The sequence below is a fragment of the Gopherus evgoodei genome, chromosome 5 (assembly GCF_007399415.2).
Source record: "Gopherus evgoodei ecotype Sinaloan lineage chromosome 5, rGopEvg1_v1.p, whole genome shotgun sequence".
NCBI lineage: Eukaryota > Metazoa > Chordata > Testudines > Testudinidae > Gopherus > Gopherus evgoodei.
The window spans coordinates 13431170-13450071 of NC_044326.1; the positions used below are offsets into that span (position 1 = coordinate 13431170).

The window sequence follows — 18902 nt, forward strand, 5'->3', positions numbered from 1 at the left end:
CGTTGGTCTTACCCATTATGTCAGTTTTATGTTTTTATGTCACTTCTATTGTGGGGGGATTTTTTAATCTCATGATTTTTAAACCAGTCTCGGGATTGTTGGAGGCCTGATTCATGATTTTTGATCTTAGGGTTGGCAATATTATACTCAGTTAGTATCCATGTATTACTCTTGCTAGCAGTCAAGCTAATACATGGTTTATCCTGTAATTGTTAGGTGCACTTTGTTTTTTTCAGTGTGGACAGACCTGTTTGACCATATTTGTGTAACCATCTAAGTGGCACTCCTTCCTCCGAGCTGTTTGTGCGGTAGGGCATCTCAGAGCACCTTGACCCACAAGTTGTATGAGCATCCCAACTCTATCCCTTGCTGAGGCATTATGGAGTAGCTGTCCAGACTTCACAATGCAGTAATATCAATATAGTGATGCAGCCAAGTAGGCATGGATGCACAAATATGGTGGTGGTGTGAAAGAAAAGCTAATGTGCAGATACAGCTTAATTGTATTTGTTTAGCTCTGGTTAGATTCATTTATACCACTGTACAAATTATAATTTGTACAGGACAGGGCCCAAATCCATGCACTACAAAAGCACAAGGGAAGGCTTGCTATTTTGGAACATTTTTTTCTTCTTGAGTTCCAGCCAAAACCAGCTCTGTTTAAAAGTGGCTAAAGTCCATTTTGTAAGATCATGTGCTTGGCTGACACTCAGAAAATGACTACACCCAGCACCAACCCTGCTTTCCGCTGCTTTAACAAAAAGGGAGGTATCTGAACCTATTACATTTGAACAGAACTTCCTGAGACAATATGGTCACTCTCGACCATTTTCACTAGGGAAAGTGCCTTAAGAAAGACCTGAGAAACCCAAACCGGATGACCTGTAGCCAGGAATGGCTCGGCAGCATCAGTATGGTACTGGGGTTCGGATGAGGGCTTTGAAGTCTGCATGTAGGTTTCCTTTGTCCAGGAGCACCAGCTCCAAAGCCTACTCTCCACATTACAGAAACTTCCAGAGGGCTTCCCCAAGGCTGGTTGTTGGCTCCACTAGTCAAGCCAAGCCAAGCCTACAAATGTGTGTGATGGCGTTGGAAATGGTAAAGGAGTCCTAACTAGTTCAGCAGACAGTACCAACAGATGTGTTCCAGGATGGGGTCACTCAGGGCAGAGTGAAGAGAGGGATCCCCAGCTCAAGAGACAAATTACAAGCTAAAGGGACATGGCCCAATGCTGGTTAAGTAAGGACTTGTCGACGTTAGAAGGTTATTCCACTTTAGATACGCTGATATAATTTTTAGTATCCCTTTAATCTTGGTGGTGTTGCCATATCCCAGTGTAGTTAAATTTCATTCTGCCTACTTAAAATGTTACCCTGCAATCTCAGATTCAGAAATATATCAGTTGGATTAAACCTTCTTTTGTTTTTGTCTCTGTTATATTGTGTTTCGATCTGTTGCACTGTTTGAAAAGTTGCTGCATTTCACTCTGCACATGACAGGCTCTCAGTGGTGGTTGTGGGTAAAGTGGTGCCTATCTATGTAGTCCGTAGATTATGTCTGAACTCTTCTGGATGGAAAGCACTCTGTTAATTATCATCATTCTGATCAGTATTAATTTACATCACCCTTGGAGTGAGAGTCTCAAGGTACATTAATGTATTTTTCACTTGTTGCAACATGGACAGACCACAAGATGGCACATTATTTCTTTCACTGCCCAGCCCTATTAGTTATAGAAAGCATCTACCTGACTATAGTTCTGAAACATCATGGTAGTTTCCAAGCAGCGGACCAAATTTGGTGATGAATCCTGGTCACATGCCATCTTAGGCACATTGCACATACTCTAAGAAGAAGATGGTATTTAGATGGAAAATACCTTTTAGACTGACTACATCTTCCGGCAATTACAGATTATAGTTTCCAGATAAATGACTGGTCAGATATTAAGTTGATACTATACTGGATCAAAATTAATCTCATATATGCCATCAGGACTAAACACAGTTCTCATCACAAAGAAGGAAGTTTTGTCTTCCCGGCACATTTCTTTTTTTTTATATTGTGTAGCATAATTTCCTGCACATACTATAGGTGTTTGTTTTAAGGACTTGCCTATATCATTGCCACATCATCTCTTGAATTAACCTCTCATAAGAGAAAATCAATCAATTTTAAATTGCACAATGCTGTTGGTATTTATTTTATTCTAGGTATAATACAAGTTTTTATGAACCAGAACAAACTCTTGAGAACAAGTAAAATGATTTGAAGTTCAGTTGTAATCTGATATTTATTACTTTTTCTGGTTACTAGTATCTATAAACACCCTGAGCTAACTGTTATTGCAAAGCGGCAAGAGATGTGTTACTACAATTCAGGTGGGATAGCACTATATTTTCTCAGGGACAGTACTAATTTTTAAGTGTAATGGAGTTAACTTTGGGCATGGCAGTTCATAGCATTGCCCTTAGCATCGCATTCTGTTTAATACCTTGTGCTCACGTTGTGTCTAAATCTTTTCATGCCACAAGGCTGTGCTGCACCAGTGTTTGTAAATGTCATCTTACCATGACCCTATGTCTAAGGCCTTTGTTACTTGTCAGCTCTGTGTTCTTGTATCCAGCCTGTATCCAGCCTGTCTGACTCACGAAGGACACTCCTCCTCCCCCAGCCTCTGCTTGAACCAAAACCGATCAGAAGAAAGACTTACAAAAAGCAATGAAAAGGCAGTGGGAGACACACCTAAACCCCTCTGGATAAGGGTGAGAGGATTAAGGCAACTCCCCTAGCCTCATTTGCATCGAAGATGGGACAGGGAGGCATCTCCATTAGCTACAGAATGGAGAAGAGAGATTCCAAGGCAAGAACCGCATGGAACTCTGGGACCAGAAAAGCTGGGAAGCAGTGCATGATGGGGGATCTTTGCTCCAGATGTTAATGAACCCGCCTGCACCCACCCAGCTCAGTGCTTATCAGATCAATTCTAGTAATAAATCCTTTACTGGTATCCAAAATACTGAAGCTGCCTAATTGCATTGTGAGCTCCCTTGAAGGAACACGACCCAGAGCCAGGAATGAGCAGTTCCTATTGTCTAGCCTGAACAAAACAACTTTGGTATACTCCCCTGAGCCATCAGTTTACCCATAAACAAATCTAGTGTTCTCCCTTGAACCCTTATTGTTTCCCTACAAAAAAACCCTAACTACTCTCAAGTGTTCTGATGCCTAGATCCAAAATCTGCATCAATTCCATTGGGACTTCATCTTCTCCTGACTGACTGAGCTGGGGGCTCTGCCTGTCTCCAGCACTCAGCTACCACCACCACCACCTGGGAACCCCAACCGGTTTAAGCTTCATGGAGTACTGAGAACCCGACTCTTTCTGTTTTTTTTTCCTACTCTAGGAATAGCTTTCTAACCCTGACTTGTATGATCAGGTATAGTTTTCTAAACCTGACTTTTGTAATCAAATTTAAGCTAGATTTAATATTGTAACTGTTTTGTTTGTTTTGCTCCCCTTGTATGGTTATTACCCAGCAATAAATAAGTTTTATGGTTAAGCAGGTTGCTTCCCTCCCTCTCTCGCTCTCTCTCTTTTGTTTTTTGGCTTCCCAATTTGCTCTGCAGCAACGCTCCTCTTACCTAAGCTAAAGACCCCTGCAACACCCAAATCCTGTAGGGTTTGCTCATCAAGTGGGTTACTACCAGAACAATTGTAACGTGAAAGTGAGGATAGATCCATGCTGAATCTGTGGCATAGGAAGGTGGCAACTTGGAAGTGCTGCTCGACCCAGCCTGCTTAGGCGTACTCTATTCCGGTGCAGTGCCCATGGCATATGAGGATGGCCGCTTGGAAGTGCTGCTTGACCCAGCCTTCTGAATCCAGAGATATATAAGGGGTCAGCTTGGGAATGCTGATTGACCCGGTCCTCTCAGCTGCTTTCTGTTAGAGAGAGAGAGAGAGAGAGAGAGAGAGAGTGTGTGCGTGCGTGCCTGTGCCAGCCCTGGGGAATCAAGGTCCTGCAGGATAGCTCCTTTGGGAGGGAACTTGCAGCAGGGAGAAGTAGAGCTCCGTATGAGAACGCAAGTGACACAAACTGTACATTGATAGAATTACCCACCCCAGAAGAGTAACCCTAATAAATGAGCATACCCCAAAGTAATGGGCAAATCTGGTAACACCTTGTCTATACTACAGAATTTTGTCAACAAAAGTTATGCTGATGATCAAAAAGCGCTATAATAACATCACTATTACATGTTCACACTATGCTCCCTGTGTTGGCAGAGCACATTCATGCTTGGTGCTTTAGCATCAACATTGACAGCAGTGCACTGTGGGTAGCTAACCCACTGTTCTATTCACCACCTTTGCAGCTAAGACTTATGAGAAGGTGGAGTGGATCGCAGCACAGCATGGGTATGGGTTTAATATCCCACGATGCATTGTTTTCTGTCCCAGCATTCTGTGGTCTCCTGACTGCATTTTGTGGCATTTTTCAATGGCCCAGCCCCTGTGTACTGTGAACGCGCCATCTCTATGTGAAAGGGTGGATCCCGCACTGCTCTCTACTGTTGCTGTAACTATCATTAACGTATGGTGGCTGGTCATGCAGTATATCATGAGCTCCCAATATGAACAGGAATCAGAATTGCCTGAGCTGCTGTGTGCCATGGAAAGAAATAACACCAGATTACTTTTGGAATTCACGAAGCAGCTGCACACGGTGGACCGGGGTCAGCAACCTTTCAGAAGTGGTGTGCGAGTCGTCATTTATTCACTCTGATTTAAGGTTTCACGTGCCAGTAACACATTTTAACGTTTTCAGAAGGTATCTTTCTCTGAGCCTATAATATATAACTAAACTATTGTTGTATGCAAAGTAAAAAAAGGTTTTTAAAATGTTTAAGAAGCTTCATTTAAAATTAAATTAAAATGCAGAGCCCCCCGGACTGGTGGCCAGGACGCAGGCAGTGTGGGCAGCCAAAAACACAAGAGAGAGCGAGCGAGTCCATTTCGCCCCAGTCCCTTTAAGACACCCCCCATTTTAACATCCGCTTGGTTTGCCCCAGTTGCCTCCATTGAGACATCCCCTTTCGACACTCAGAATCGGCCACGTATGAAACACTAGCGTTGCCCAATCAGGAAGAGGCGGAGATTAGCGGACCCCAATCGTCGCGCTACAGCCTACGCCTCCAAATTATCCAATCAGAAATAGGTTTTAAGGGGACTAACCAATCACAGAGAAGGGAAGGAAGTGACTTCTTTCCATTGGCTAGTCTGATTTAGGAGGCGGGACTACGTATAAATCTTATTGGTCAACAGATGTGTTGACAAACATCGTCATTGTGCCCGCCCTGTCAAGCCAATTCGACCAATCAGAAACAGGTACTGGTTCGAATGACATCAAGTCTGTCAAATGGGCTTCCTACCTCTAATAGGGTGAAAACTAGCAGGGAGAGTTGTATGCAGGACGCCGGTACGTGGCCGCGGGCAGGCGGGAGGGGGCGGGGTGAGCAGGGTTGGTTGCGGCGCGGTGGCGCCCCGTTCTCCTGGTGGCGGGAGCGAGTGTTCATGTCCTAGCGGCCGGCGGGGCGCGGCGCGGCGCGGCCGGGCTGAGGGGGCCGCTCCATGCGGGCGCCGCGGTGCCGGAGCGCTCTGGCTGCCCTGGCTGTGCTGGTGCTGCTGGGGGCGGCGGCCCCCGAGCCGGCTCGCGGCGATGCCCGCGGAGGCGAGGTCGGGTTCGGGCTCGGGGCGGCCGCGGCTCCCGCCGCTCTCCCCGCTGGGCCCGACGTGATCGTGGAGGACGATGAGGCCGGGGTGGCGGCTGCGGGGCCTGGGGAGCAGGAGCTCGAGGAGGAGCAGGAGGAGGAGACCCGGGCTGGCGGCAGGTGAGGGGGTTGTGCGGCAGGGGCACCGGGGGCACTTCAGGGGGGCTGGAGAGGTGGAGGGTCGCAGAGCAGAAAGGGATGGGGGTGGGGGGAGCTGTTGGGGAAGGGACTACAGGAGGGGGTGCAGGGAGTGGGGTGCAGGGTGGGAGGGGGTGCAGGGAGGGAGGGGGATTAGGAGGGGTACAGGGACTAGGGGGTGCAGGGAGGAAGGAAGGGGGACTAGGAAGGGGTGCAGGGAGTGGGGTGTAGGGTGGGAGGGGGTGCAGGGAGTGGGGGTGCAGGGAGGGAGGGGGACTAGGAGGGGTACAGGGACTAGGGGGTGCAGGGAGGAAGGAAGGGGGACTAGGAGGGGGTGCAGGGAGTGGGGTGTAGGGTGGGAGGGGGTACAGGGAGTGGGGGTGCAGGGAGAAAGGGGGACTGGGGGTGCAGGGAGGAAGGAAGGGGGACAGGAGTATAGGGAGAAAGGGGGACTGGGGTGCAGGGACTGGGAGGGTGCAGGGAGAAAGGGGGACTAGGAGGGGGTGCAGGGAGGAAGGAAGGGGGCTAGGAGGGGGTGCAGGGAGTGGGGTGCAGAGAGGAAGGGGGTGCAGACATGGTGCTGCAGGGAAGTTTCTTGGTAGAACCCACAAGTAGGTTTAGTCTTTTCTCCCTTCATGCTCTGTAGGGGAGAAGGGTGGTGTTGCCCTAACCTTCGTTTCATCACATGGTAGGAGTTAGTCCTCCTTGTCATTGCTGGTAGGAAAGTGATAGCTGTGGGTGGGTCTGGCTCTTTCCCTAGTTTATTACTGGGAAGTAGCTCCTTCTTGTGCCTTCTTTAAAGTGTCTGGACTTCTGGATATGTAGTTTACAAAGTCTTTCTTTACCCTATGTCCTCTCCCAAACCCTGCATAAAGTGTGTTATGTACCTTTCTGTCATCTTGCTATATACTGGAGAAGAAAAGAAGGATTCTAATTAGAGTTTAATTAGTCTTTTTCATTAATGAGTAATAATATAGCTTGGTGTGAGAAAAAGATGAAAGACAAACTACCTTTTCCACTGGTTTGTTTCCTCCCATCTCAGTGAAGAAAGATCAGGAATTATGTCATTGCAGGAGCTAAAGGGGAAATAATATGATCAAGTATCACTCTTTTCTGCTAATGAAGCAAAGTAGACTTCCAGACTTTGTTTTGAAGTGAGAGATTTGAAACCTTGAGTTCATAGACTTAAGAATAATTCAGTTTCTACAAGTAACTGTCTGGTTAACCCACATCCTGTGCCAGTTAAAGATTTTCCTCCTCCTTAAACAGTGAAGAGTCATTCTTTTGTGCATTGGCTCATTAAAAATTATAACCTGGCTTGCTGCACTTCTCATTCTGGCTGGGGGAAAAAGCAGCCTTCTGTTCTTCAATTTACAATTTGCAAAATACATTTTACACTGAACTACAAGAAGAAATCTTGGATGATCTGTCTATATAAAATATTCAACCTAATAATTTGAAGCCAAAGACTAAAGGCAGCCATTCTCTGATGAGTGCAGTAGAACAGGCTATTGCTGGATGACAGGTAGAATTGCTATGTAGCTATAGTAAAAGGGGGGACTACCGTAAATATTAATTCTTTATCTTAATTGCCTGTACTTGAAAGATGCAGACTCTTATCTGGAGTCACACTTGTTCAGTTGCTCTTGAGCAATAGAATATAGTATGGCACTGCTGAGGGTAGCTGTACTTGGGCCATTAATTGCTAAAATAAATTGGTGTTGCACTAACTGTTAAATCAATACAATGAGCATCCTATATTGTAGTTTGTGAGGGGGTTTTTCTTTCCTCCCAAGATACAGTAAATATTTGGAGGGTTATTAAGTTGTAAAGTTCAATGACTCAAGTGCTGAAAAATGTTGTTATACATAGATCTTTAGGTGCATAGGTTATAAAATTGGAGGAGCACTTTGCTATTTGCTGACTTGGTATTCTAAAGTCAGCTTGCTGTATCTTTTATATATTGTGCCTGAGAAGATACTCATAGCAGTTCCAAATATGGCTTGATTTATTTGTTTAAAGAGCAGAAGGGATGCTAATTCTCAGGTGTTGGACTGACCTGACTGTTCAGTTTAGAGATTGGTTGTTTTTGTTTTGAGTTTCCTTAAAAAAACGTTGAAGCTTGTCTTTACTGCATATACAGCTGCTGTGGACCCAGTGACAATGCAGTTGTTTCCTGTCCTGGTTACATGTCCCTTTGCGTGGGTCTATATTGTGTTGTAGTCAGAATCTTAATCCAGTTTCTGTAACTGGGCAGGTGAGGTCCTACTTATTTTGCTAATGGAATAGAGTTGTAATGGGGTTACTTGATACAATGGTGGTAGATGTAGTGCACTCCGTCCATAAATAGATACTGCTAGAGGTGGTGTTCTCCAGATTTGACCAGTTTTTTTTATCTGTGTGAAAAATCTATCCCTGGATTTTTCTGTATTAATTTAAAAGGTGGAATCAATGCTCGCAGCACTTAAGTATCATACCGGTATCTGTGAATGAAGGACAGAAAATTAGTAATTCCAAATGGATTATTACAAACAGATGGATGGAACAAGTTTAAAATTATGAGAAACACATGGACGTAGTTTATTAAATTTCAAATGTACTTGTATAATATTTCTCATCAGTGCAGTCCTTGGTTATTTTTTAGGGTACTCGACTGTGTCAAGCAGATGGAAGGTGGTATTGACATGTCACTTTATGCTGCTGATGTTGCAAGTGATAGGGCATGGTGTTTCTGGAACACATTTATTTGTAAAATTCTCAGTCTTAAAAAAAAAAAAATACAGACTAAAGGGAGAATGCAGTCACAGTGGATCCTCCATCATTTAAAATACTTGATCAGATGTCTGCGTGATGCGTACAGAATACCCACATCCTCTCAAGTCTGCTCGTGTAACTGGTAACAGTTTTTTTTGAAGCATCTTCAATCAGCACAAGACTTGTGAAGAGAGATGGCTAAATATGGTCATCTTATTCCTTAACAGTTCTCCTTTTCACTAACCATGTTCTACTTTTAAGTGTGATCATTACTTTAAGAATTTGGCATAGTATGCTGATGTAATGCCAATTATAAGTCTCTTTCACACAGAAAAAGGGAAGAGAAATATTATTAAAACACAAAAATGTGATTAAGAAACTACAAAAAATGATGGGTTCTTAGGGCAGGTGTGTAGTACTTGAAACCTTTTCAAAAACTGATTTAGATGTTAAGTTAACAGTGTCACTTCAACCTGGCAACCACCAAAGGGTGGGCAAATATAGTAAGATTGTGTAACATATAAAATATTTGAAATAGTAAATTTAAAAATAATTACAAGACTGTGAATGTGGTGTGCAGCATTTTAGTTCAAAGTGAAACAATCCCCCAAAGACTACCAGGGGTAATCAGTTATTTATGTCAAGGTCCAAATTTCTGGTCCAGAAAAAATAATAATGACAATAATAATCATAATGACAATAATAAGGAAATAAAGATTTCGCGGTCCGTTCAAAAGTGTCTGGCGGTCTGGATTTGATCCATGGTACATCTATTGACTGTTACAGTCTAATACAGGAGAAGTGACTACTCCTGTAGCCAATCACTTGATTCCTGCACTAAATGTAGCTAGCTGTAAGACTTGGTCTTGTCTTGTGACTGTGGTCTGTTCAAACAAAGTAATCATGGTTTGGAAGGAAGTATTTGCTTTGTAGGTAGGGCTTGTGATGTAAAAAGTCCACTATATTATAGCTACTTAGTGGGAAACGTGATTATGTATAATGGCATTCAAAAGAGTTTTGGGGCAGCAAATAGGTGATTAAAAAAAAAAGTTTTGAAACAAGTGTTTGTAACTGGTGCAGAGTATTTTTGTTTTTCAGTGAAGACATGAATGAATTTTCTCTTTTAACACACTAAATGGAAAACCCATGATGGTGCATCTTCTCAGCTATAGTTAGTTCTTTCTAGTGAAGAGGCTTGAGTTCATGGTGTGTGTGTGTGTGTGTGTGTGTATGTATGTGTGTGTATATATATATATATATATATATATATATATATATATATATATATATAGACATGTGAAACCAGTAAAGCTGATAAAAATGCTTCTTCATAGCCAGATAATTTTGGGAAGGCTGAAGCTTGTATCTGGGGAGGAAGGTAGTGTGGCTATGTATGTAAAATGCAGAAAGATAAAAAGCTGCTTATATAGAGACAAAGCAAGTTAGGCAAGGGAAATGGTTACCAAAAGCAGTGGTTTAGGTGGGAAGGCAGTGTTTGGAACTGACTAGGTGCCAATTGTTGTTTAATCATCTTTCTTTGGTGTTGATTTGATCAAGGTGAAATTTAAATTAGGGCTGTTGATTTAATCACAGTTAACTCACATAATTAACTCAAAATTAATCATGTTTTAACAAAATAATTGCAATTAATCGCAGTTTTAATCATACTGTTAAACAATAGAATTCCAATTGAACTTTATTAAATGTTTTTGGATGTTTTTCTACATTTTCATATACTTTGACTTCAATTACAACACAGAATATAAAGTGTACAGTGTTCAGTGCTCACTCTATATTTTTTATTACAAATATTTGCACTGTAAAAGTGATAAAGGAAATAGTATTTTTCAGTTTACCTCATACAGGTACAATAGTGTAATTTCTTTATTGTGAAAGGGCAACTTACAAATGTGTGTTTGTGTGTTACATACGTGCACTCGAAAACAAAATAGTGTAAAACTTTAGAGCCTCCAAATCCACTCAATCCTACTTCTTGTTCAGCCAACCACTAAGACAAACAAGTTTGTTTACATTTATAGGCGATAATGCTGTCCGCTTCTTATTTACAATGTCACCTGAAAGTAAGGCCACACGTTTACATGGCACTTTTGTAGCCAGCATTGCAAGGTATTTACCTGCCAGATATGCTAAATATGCGTATGCCCCTTCATGCTTTGAACAACATTCCAGAGGACATGCTTCCATGCTGCTGATGTTATTTAAAAAAATAATGTATTAATTCAATTTGTGACTGAACTCCTTGGGGGAGAATTGTATGTCTCTTCCTCTGTGTTTTACCCACATTCTGCCATATATTTTATGATATAGTAGTCTCTGATGATGACTCAGCACACGCTCATTTTAAGAACACTTTCGTAGCAGAATTGACAAAAAGCAAAGAAGGTACCAATGTGAGATTTCTAAAGATAGCTACAGCACTTGACCCAAGGTTTAAGAATCTGAAGTGCCTTCCAAAATCTGAGAGGGACGAGGTGTGGAACATGCTTTCCGAAGTCTTAAAAGAGCAACACTCAACTGTGGAAACTGCAGAACATGAACCACCAACAAAAATAATCAACCTTCTGCTGGTTGGCATCTGACTCAGATGAAAAAAATGGACATGGATTGGTCCACGCAGCTTTGAATTGTTATCGAGCAGAACCCGTCATCAGCATGGATGCATGTCCTCTGGAATGATGGTTGGTGCATGAAGGGGCATATGAATCTTTAGTGCATCTGGCATGTAAATATTGTGCAATGTCAGCTACAACAGTGCCATGTGAACTCCTGTTCTCACTTTCAGGTGACATAAACAAGAAGTGGGAAGCATTATAATTTAGGGGGGAGGGATAGCTTAGTGATTTGAGCATTGGCCTGCTAAACCCAGGGTTGTGAAGTTCAATCCTTGAGCAGGCCATTTAGGGATCTGGGGCAAAATCAGTACTTGGTCCTGCTAGTGAAGGCGGGGGCTGGACTCAATGACCTTTCAAGGTCCCTTCCAGTTCTAGGAGATAGATATATCTCCTATTATTATTATTATATTATATTATCTCCTGCAAATATAAACAAACTTGTTTGTCTTAGTGGTTGGCTGAACAGGAAGTAGGACTGAGTGGACTTGGAGGCTCTAAAGTTTTACTTTGTTTTATTTTTGAATGCAGTTTTTTTGTACTTTCATGATTGTTCAACTTTCACGATAGAGATTGCACTACATTAATTATAATAAGGGAATTAAAAAATACTATTTTTTGTTGTTTTACAGTGCAGATATTTGTAATAAATATATATAAAGTGAGCACTGTACACTGTTCTGTGTTGCAATTAAAATCAATATTTGAAAATGTAGAAAATATCAAATATTAAATATTAACAGTGCAATTAATTGCACTATTAATCATGATTAAGTTTTTAATCACTTGACAGTCCTAATTTAAATAGATACATTTTGAATAGTCATTTGTGTTTGTTTTATTGTTAAGTGTGTTTGAGCTTTTGGGTTTTGAGTAAGCACAGTCATCAGTAGAACCCAGTTACACTGAGAGCTCCAATATAAAGTACAATTGTGTGATCATTAGAGTGCTTGAGTATAGATACACTGTACTACATTATTAGCCTGCTTGTGATTCCTGTATCTTTATAGCAGTAATGATCATATTCCGCTTATAAAACTGGTAATAAGTTTGAGTGAAGCTGTAGTACTCAAATATTTGGCAAAAGAATTGATGCCTGTCCTAGTACATAAAAATTTATACTTCTTGATTCAGAAAACAAATATTACACTTGAAAATGTGGTGCTATTTTGTTGGAATAGGGGCGTGTGTATACTTGTCACACAGTGTTCAGATTTATTAATAACAGTGTGATAAATTCTTTACAAGGATTTGGTTTCTTCAATGGTGGAATGTGTTTAAATTGAAAATTGCAGCACTGCACGTGGTCTCTTACTGTGGTAGATGTTTTACCAGTACGGTATAAGACACTGCCCTTGTGTATATCTCTTAGAATCATGCTTGTTTGGGGGCTTATTCCTTCACCCTCTCACTTGCCTGGTCCTTCTTGCATGAACAGAGAGCAACAATACCCGAAGTCCAAAGATGCAAACAACTTGATGTTTATTGGGGTGAACTTCCAGCAAGCTTGATTCCAGTTTCCTTCCTTAGTGTCCCCCTTCCCAGCTCTGACACCTCAGAACCTTGCCTGTGTCCCTGTTCCTGTTCCCATCCCCTGTTCCCATTTTCCCCTTTAGCAAAACATGATTTTAATTCCCCCATCCCCAGTCCCTGTTCCCATTCCCCCCCCCATTACTTCCTGATTGACTGCAGACTATATAGTAAAACCTGAGTTTTGCTTAGCTATACCTTAACCAATCATTTTACTGAAATTTAACTAACCAATCCTAACATTGTAACATGGTTATTTAATCGATTATATTCCACCACCTTCATTGGTTTATACCCAACAAAATTAATTATACAGCAGACAGAAACAATTACAGAACCAGACAGAGGCCATGCAAATAAACATACAAAACAATACAGAAGTGGGGATTTCTCAACTCCATCTATACAGACATAAGGGTTTTGCAGCTGTGTCTATTGATAAGTGAGTTCTTGCTGGACAAGTATCAGAGTAGCCATGTTAGTCTGGTTCTGTAAAAGCAGCAAAGAGTCCTATGGCACCTTGTAGACGAACAGATGTTTTGGATCTAGAGCTTTCATAGGTGAATACTCACTTTGTTGGATGCATGCTTGCCAGACAGGATGCTATCAAACTAAGTTTCCTTTTACATCTTCTAGGCTCTTCCCTTTCTCTGGAGGTGATAGAAATATCTGGTCAGGATTCAAGTATCGGAGGGGTAGCTGTGTTAGTCTGGATCTATAAAAGCTGGTCAGGATTGTATTCCTGGTAGCCCAGTAGCACCTTATTTCAATGTGTCTAGTTTACAATGTGAGGATGTGACCATACACTTCCCAGTTCATGACTGCCTTTGCTGCTTAGCCGAAGAACCAGGCCTCAGACTGTCACAGTAAAAGAAGGCCATGATACAGACAGTGATTTTGATTCTTTCTTTTATACCTCTATAATTAGCTAAGTGATAAGAATACACCTAAATTCTTAAAGTATAGGCCTTGCAGACAGGCCTGAATATCTATATCCTAACAATGTTTTATATTTTTTTTTTTTTAGGGAAATTTTTAAAAGAATACTGACATATTCCTTAAAATGCATTATATTCCTCTCTGAACTCCAAAATTGTGTGGTGTCAGTTGATCTGACTCTGAATTTTCATTTTTGGACTGCAGTTAATGGATCAAATTTAGGTGGTCTTTAATTGCATTTTTACTGCTAGTCTTGAAAATATCTGTAAATCCAGCAACCTCCTTTCACATCCACTTTTGAGAGTAGCCAGCCAGAAAACTAAGAAAAATAGTGCATCTTCTCAATAAACATGTCCTTTATCTATGCTCTCTACTCCCCAAAAGCCTATGAAAATAGGCAAGCTTTTCAGCATGTCCAAAAGATCAACAGATTTCAGCCATCTGCCTTTTTTTTTTTTTTTAAACTAATTGTAGCCCAACACCACTCGTGATTTTAACTGTGGTCCAGTCTCATGTGGATACACCCTCTCCAGTTGGCAGGTCCCAGGCCATTTGGAGCTTATATTCTAGAAACCAACAGCTTGCCCACTGCTATCATGTGCTGTCAGTTAGATACACCACTTACCCTAATGCTAAGGCAGCCTTCCTGCTTGTTATGTCTACACAGCAGAAATTATACACTGCTTACCCTACATTTGAGAATGTGAGCCAAAAGTAACACAGGAGTTCTGTAGCAAAGAAGATAATTGAACCAGATTTCTTGGTGTCCCAGGTCAGTGCCTTGGCCACTAGACGAGGATTTAATTCAGGAGGACAGACTAGTTGATCAGAGTGGTTGTTTATCTGTGAATCTATGAGCAGTGCTTAAATTCAAGCTATCTTGAATCCAGATAACACTGGTATCAATAGCAGTAAATACATCACATTGTGGGCTTCAGAGAGGGCTAATGAGCAGAGTGCATACCCAGGGTCAGTGCCTAAGAACATAAGAATGGCCAAACTGGATCAGACCAAAGGTGCATTTAGCCCAGTATCCTGTCTTCCAACAGTGGCCAATGCCAGGTGCCCCAGAGGGAATGAACAGAAGAGGTAATCATCAAGTGATCCATTCCCTGTTACCCATTCCCAGCTTCTGTCAAACAGAGGCTTGGGACACCATACCTGCCCATCCTGGCTAATAGCCATTGATGGACTTATCCTACATGAATTTATCTAGTTCTTTTTTTAACCCTTTTATAGTCTTGGCCTTCACAACATCCTCTGGCAAAGAGTTCCAAAGGTTGACTGTGCGTTGTGTGAAGAAATCCTTCTTTTGTTTGTTTTTAACCCTGCTAAATTGTACTACTTGCAGTGATACCAGTGCTGTGCCGTCTTTACAGTTATTGTTTGATTTAGGCTAGCTAGAACAGGCTAGCCTGTTTGCTGTGTAGGCATAACCTTTGTTTCCACACGAGTGAATGCTTTTGCTCTGCTATGTTGTTGTCTTGTAACTATTGCTTTCTTGTAAGACATTTCCTGACATCCAAATTTCTTTCCATGCTTTGCTCAAGCTTTTTGCAGATCTGCTCAGTCTGTGTTGCAGTATTCCTTGCACGCTGACCTAGTGGGTTATTTGTTTTTGAAAACCATATGATGGTTTTTTGGTGTTTTTTGGTTAGGGTACACAAATCATATGAACTTCAAATAGGAAGACTGATTTATGTTTTCACCAATCTTAACAGTGACAAACTTACTTTGCTTCCAAGTGACCTCTTGAAATGATTAGAAGTTGCTTCGTGACATATAAAACAAGTTTGTGAGCTCCAACTACAAACTTACAGCTGTTCTAGACCTGCCCAGTTAAATGATACAATGCAAAATGGAAACACTATGATTTATTTAAAATGTAATCTGAAGTCAGAAAATATAGTTAGGCATATCTATAGCAGCTTTAGTTCTGAATATGAATGTTTCTGTGATTGGCAGGTCCTTAGTAATTATCAGCACTTTGGATGGACGAATTGCTGCTCTAGACCCCGAGAATAGTGGCAGAAAGCAGTGGGATCTGGATGTGGGATCTGGTTCTCTTGTGTCATCCAGCCTCAGTAAACCAGAGGTAAGACTTTGTATCTGTTACCTGATTTTTTTTGTTTTGGTTTTGTTTTATTTTTTTAGGCTTTGTCTGCATGAAACCTTTTTTTTTCTTTTTTTTTTAAAAATAGCTCCACCATGGCGATAGTGGGAATTTTTAAAGGAGGAAGAAAATTAGTATAAACACAGCCCTTCAGATATATTGTATGGCTTGATAGCTATGAGATCTATAGATTATTAGGAATTGTATGCAGTTATGTATAGTTCAAAGTGGCCCATGAATCTACCTAAAAAGAAAAAGGTAATTTTGCTCATTGTAACATATGATGTATCCTTTTCTGCTGGTAGCAGCAGAGGAAGTCCTTTTTTTCTCTAAGACACTATGTAATCTTTTGTGCACATGCTACATAACATTCTATTCTGTCAGCAGGCTGGCCTAGCAATAAAGTGGAGCATTAAAGGTGACCTGTGGATGGAAGGAAGGGCTTTTAGCATCTCTCGCTGTTTTAATATTGTTTCAGTGGCAAAAAACTATAGTAACACACGGTTAAGATTTCTTGGTACTATGTAATCCCCTTGTAGACAACATCTAATATCAACAGGGCCAGTATGAGTGTGTGCTATATGCGTACTGAGGCTTTGCTTGGGGAGGGGAGAGGCAAGGTGATGTGGGCAATCCTTTTGTTTCCTTTTTGTTCTTTAATAGTATTAAAAGGAATCTGGTGGGTGAGAGTGAATGGGTTGTTGGAAGTGAAGAACTTGTATCTTTCAGGAACCTTGGTGTTGGCAGAGTAAAGATGTGGTATTGGGGTGTATTGGGATATTGCTGAAAGAAGGCATAGTTAATGGTGCACAGACAGCATGAATTGTGCTTTTTTTGGTTTTCAGACATTTGAATTTGGCTCAACTCAGTATTCTACAAGGGAACAACATACCACCAACCAATCTTAACTCTATATTAATGGAATTTCTTGCCATGGAATTTCCTTTTAGAACAGGAAAAGATGTAGTGTTGGTGCATATTAGTAGGCCTTTTAGGCTGTTGTACTTTTCATGTTCTGCAATTTGCATACTGAGCCAAATCAGTCCATAGTCAGCATTCCCCATGTCATGATGTATTCCTTACTCTCCCACAAACTTTTGCAACCTTGTGATCCAGGATTTGCCCAGAATCCACACACTGGCAACCCTGGCAAGTGTGCGTGTCTTTTTCCTAAGTGATCAAGGTACCTGTGTTGTCAGTTCCAAACCTCTGTGTATGTCTCTCTTTTTTTGTAAACACCACAGTAATCTTCCATCAGATCAAGAAGTAGCCACTTGACCCCCACAGTCCTCCCTACACCATTCTATCAGGAGCTAGTAAAATACAGATTTTCTCAAACAACTAATTCAAGGCTTGCCTACCACCCACCCTCATTTTCTCAACCCATCACTCCTTCCCCCCTCCTCAGTCTCCAACTCCTCTTCATCTGGTATCACAAATTTTTTTTTTTGTCAGACTGGCTGCTGACTCTTCTGCTGTGCTTACAGAAACCTCTCCATAAAATAAAAACATGTTATAACAGAGACAACTTGTAGCAAGCAACAGGAGTTATTCAATTTTTATTGCACAGGTTTACAAAGGTTCAGCCTAGAAATGACAGTGGCAGAGTATAAAATGGGCTTTTCTGTTTTGGGTGCGTGTGCACTATAATCCTTTCAGGCTGCACATCTGCACGATGTGAATATGTTCTTAAATACCATTCACAATTTGGGTCCCCCAAAGACTTAGTAGGTGCACTCCACTACCTTGGGTAAACATTGATTAATTTAGATCATTTTGACCCACAGCAAGAATTTCATCTCTAACTCTGCAAGGGGAAAAAATCAAATGCCACCACTCTTAGAAGCTTTTTGCGAAAAGGCTATTTATTTATTTATTTATGACTTGGTGACTCAAGTTTGGGTTATTAAAACTACTCTGCACTACCCTGAGGTATTGCAAATGTCAAGAAAATCCATGCAAGCATGCAGATTTTAGAACACTTAGAAACACTGTCTTTTTAAATAGGAAGGATAAAGATACGATGGAGGGAAAAGGCTCCTCTCAACTGAGGCTTGGGTCTACGCTAGGAAATTAGTGAAAAATCCACATTTCTGAACAACATAGTTAAATCACCCTAACCCCCGGTGTAGAGAATTCTCCTGTCGACCTAGCTATTGCTTCTTGGAGTTGGATTTCTGATGACGACAGGAGACGACCTCCTATTGGCATAAATAGTGTCTTCACTGAAGCGTTGCAGCATTGTAAGTGCAGACAAGCCCTTAATAAGACCACCCCAAGAAGAAATACAACTGGAAACAGTAGCCCTGAGACATGTGAACTGCTCCATATTCTCCATATTCTCATCCCCCTTGGAGTGCTTTGGAGACTGTGGTATACATGAAGTATACCCATTCTCAGCTATCCACCCAGAGCGGCAGGACTTGCCCAAATCCTGCCTCACATGGGAGGCAGGGAGTGGGGGTCTCAGACCATCTCAAAAGGGCAAGCTGTCCCAGAACCTGGCTCTCATGACGAGGATATGTGGGGGAATCCAACCCCTGTAGATGGGAGCAGTGAGAGTGCCTCAGATGCCACCCAGAAGGGCAAGGCCCCCCATATCCTAGATCATGAGAGGGTAGGGAGCGGGGCTTAGACCCACCTAGAGGGGCAAGAGTCCTTCCAGATCTGGGTGTACACATGGAAGGGGAGAATGTGGGGCTGAAAGATGTCCTGCCCTTCTATTCTCCGCAGTTCCCCCTCCCCATTCCTATTGTTCCACTTTCCCAAGCCTCCCTCACCTGAGTCCCCAACCTCTCTCTCCTCCTCTACCTTCCATCCCCATTTATTCCCCTCTCTGCAGCCCCAAACCTCTTTCAGGAAGCATTTGCATGTCTATGTTTTTCCTTAAAGAGTTTGATTACATCTCCTCCTTCCCCCCGAAATAAATCGCCACACATGACCCTCAAATTGTTGCAATCTCAGGCCACCCCATCAAAACTTTTTTTAACGTAGGTGGGACTTGTGATTAGCTTTACCTTGGG

At 41.8% G+C, this 18902-nt stretch overlaps 1 protein-coding gene across 1 annotated transcript in view; it reads left to right on the forward strand.

Annotated features, from left to right (window-relative positions):
• The first annotated feature begins 5730 nt into the window (after nucleotides 1-5730).
• Nucleotides 5731-18902, forward strand: part of EIF2AK3 (eukaryotic translation initiation factor 2 alpha kinase 3) — a 61907-nt gene continuing 48735 nt past the window's right edge. Inside the window, exons 1-2 of the mRNA XM_030563466.1 lie at nucleotides 5731-5895; nucleotides 15732-15861. The gene's annotated coding sequence lies outside the window, so the exon portion shown is untranslated. The remainder of the gene's footprint in view (nucleotides 5896-15731; nucleotides 15862-18902) is intronic.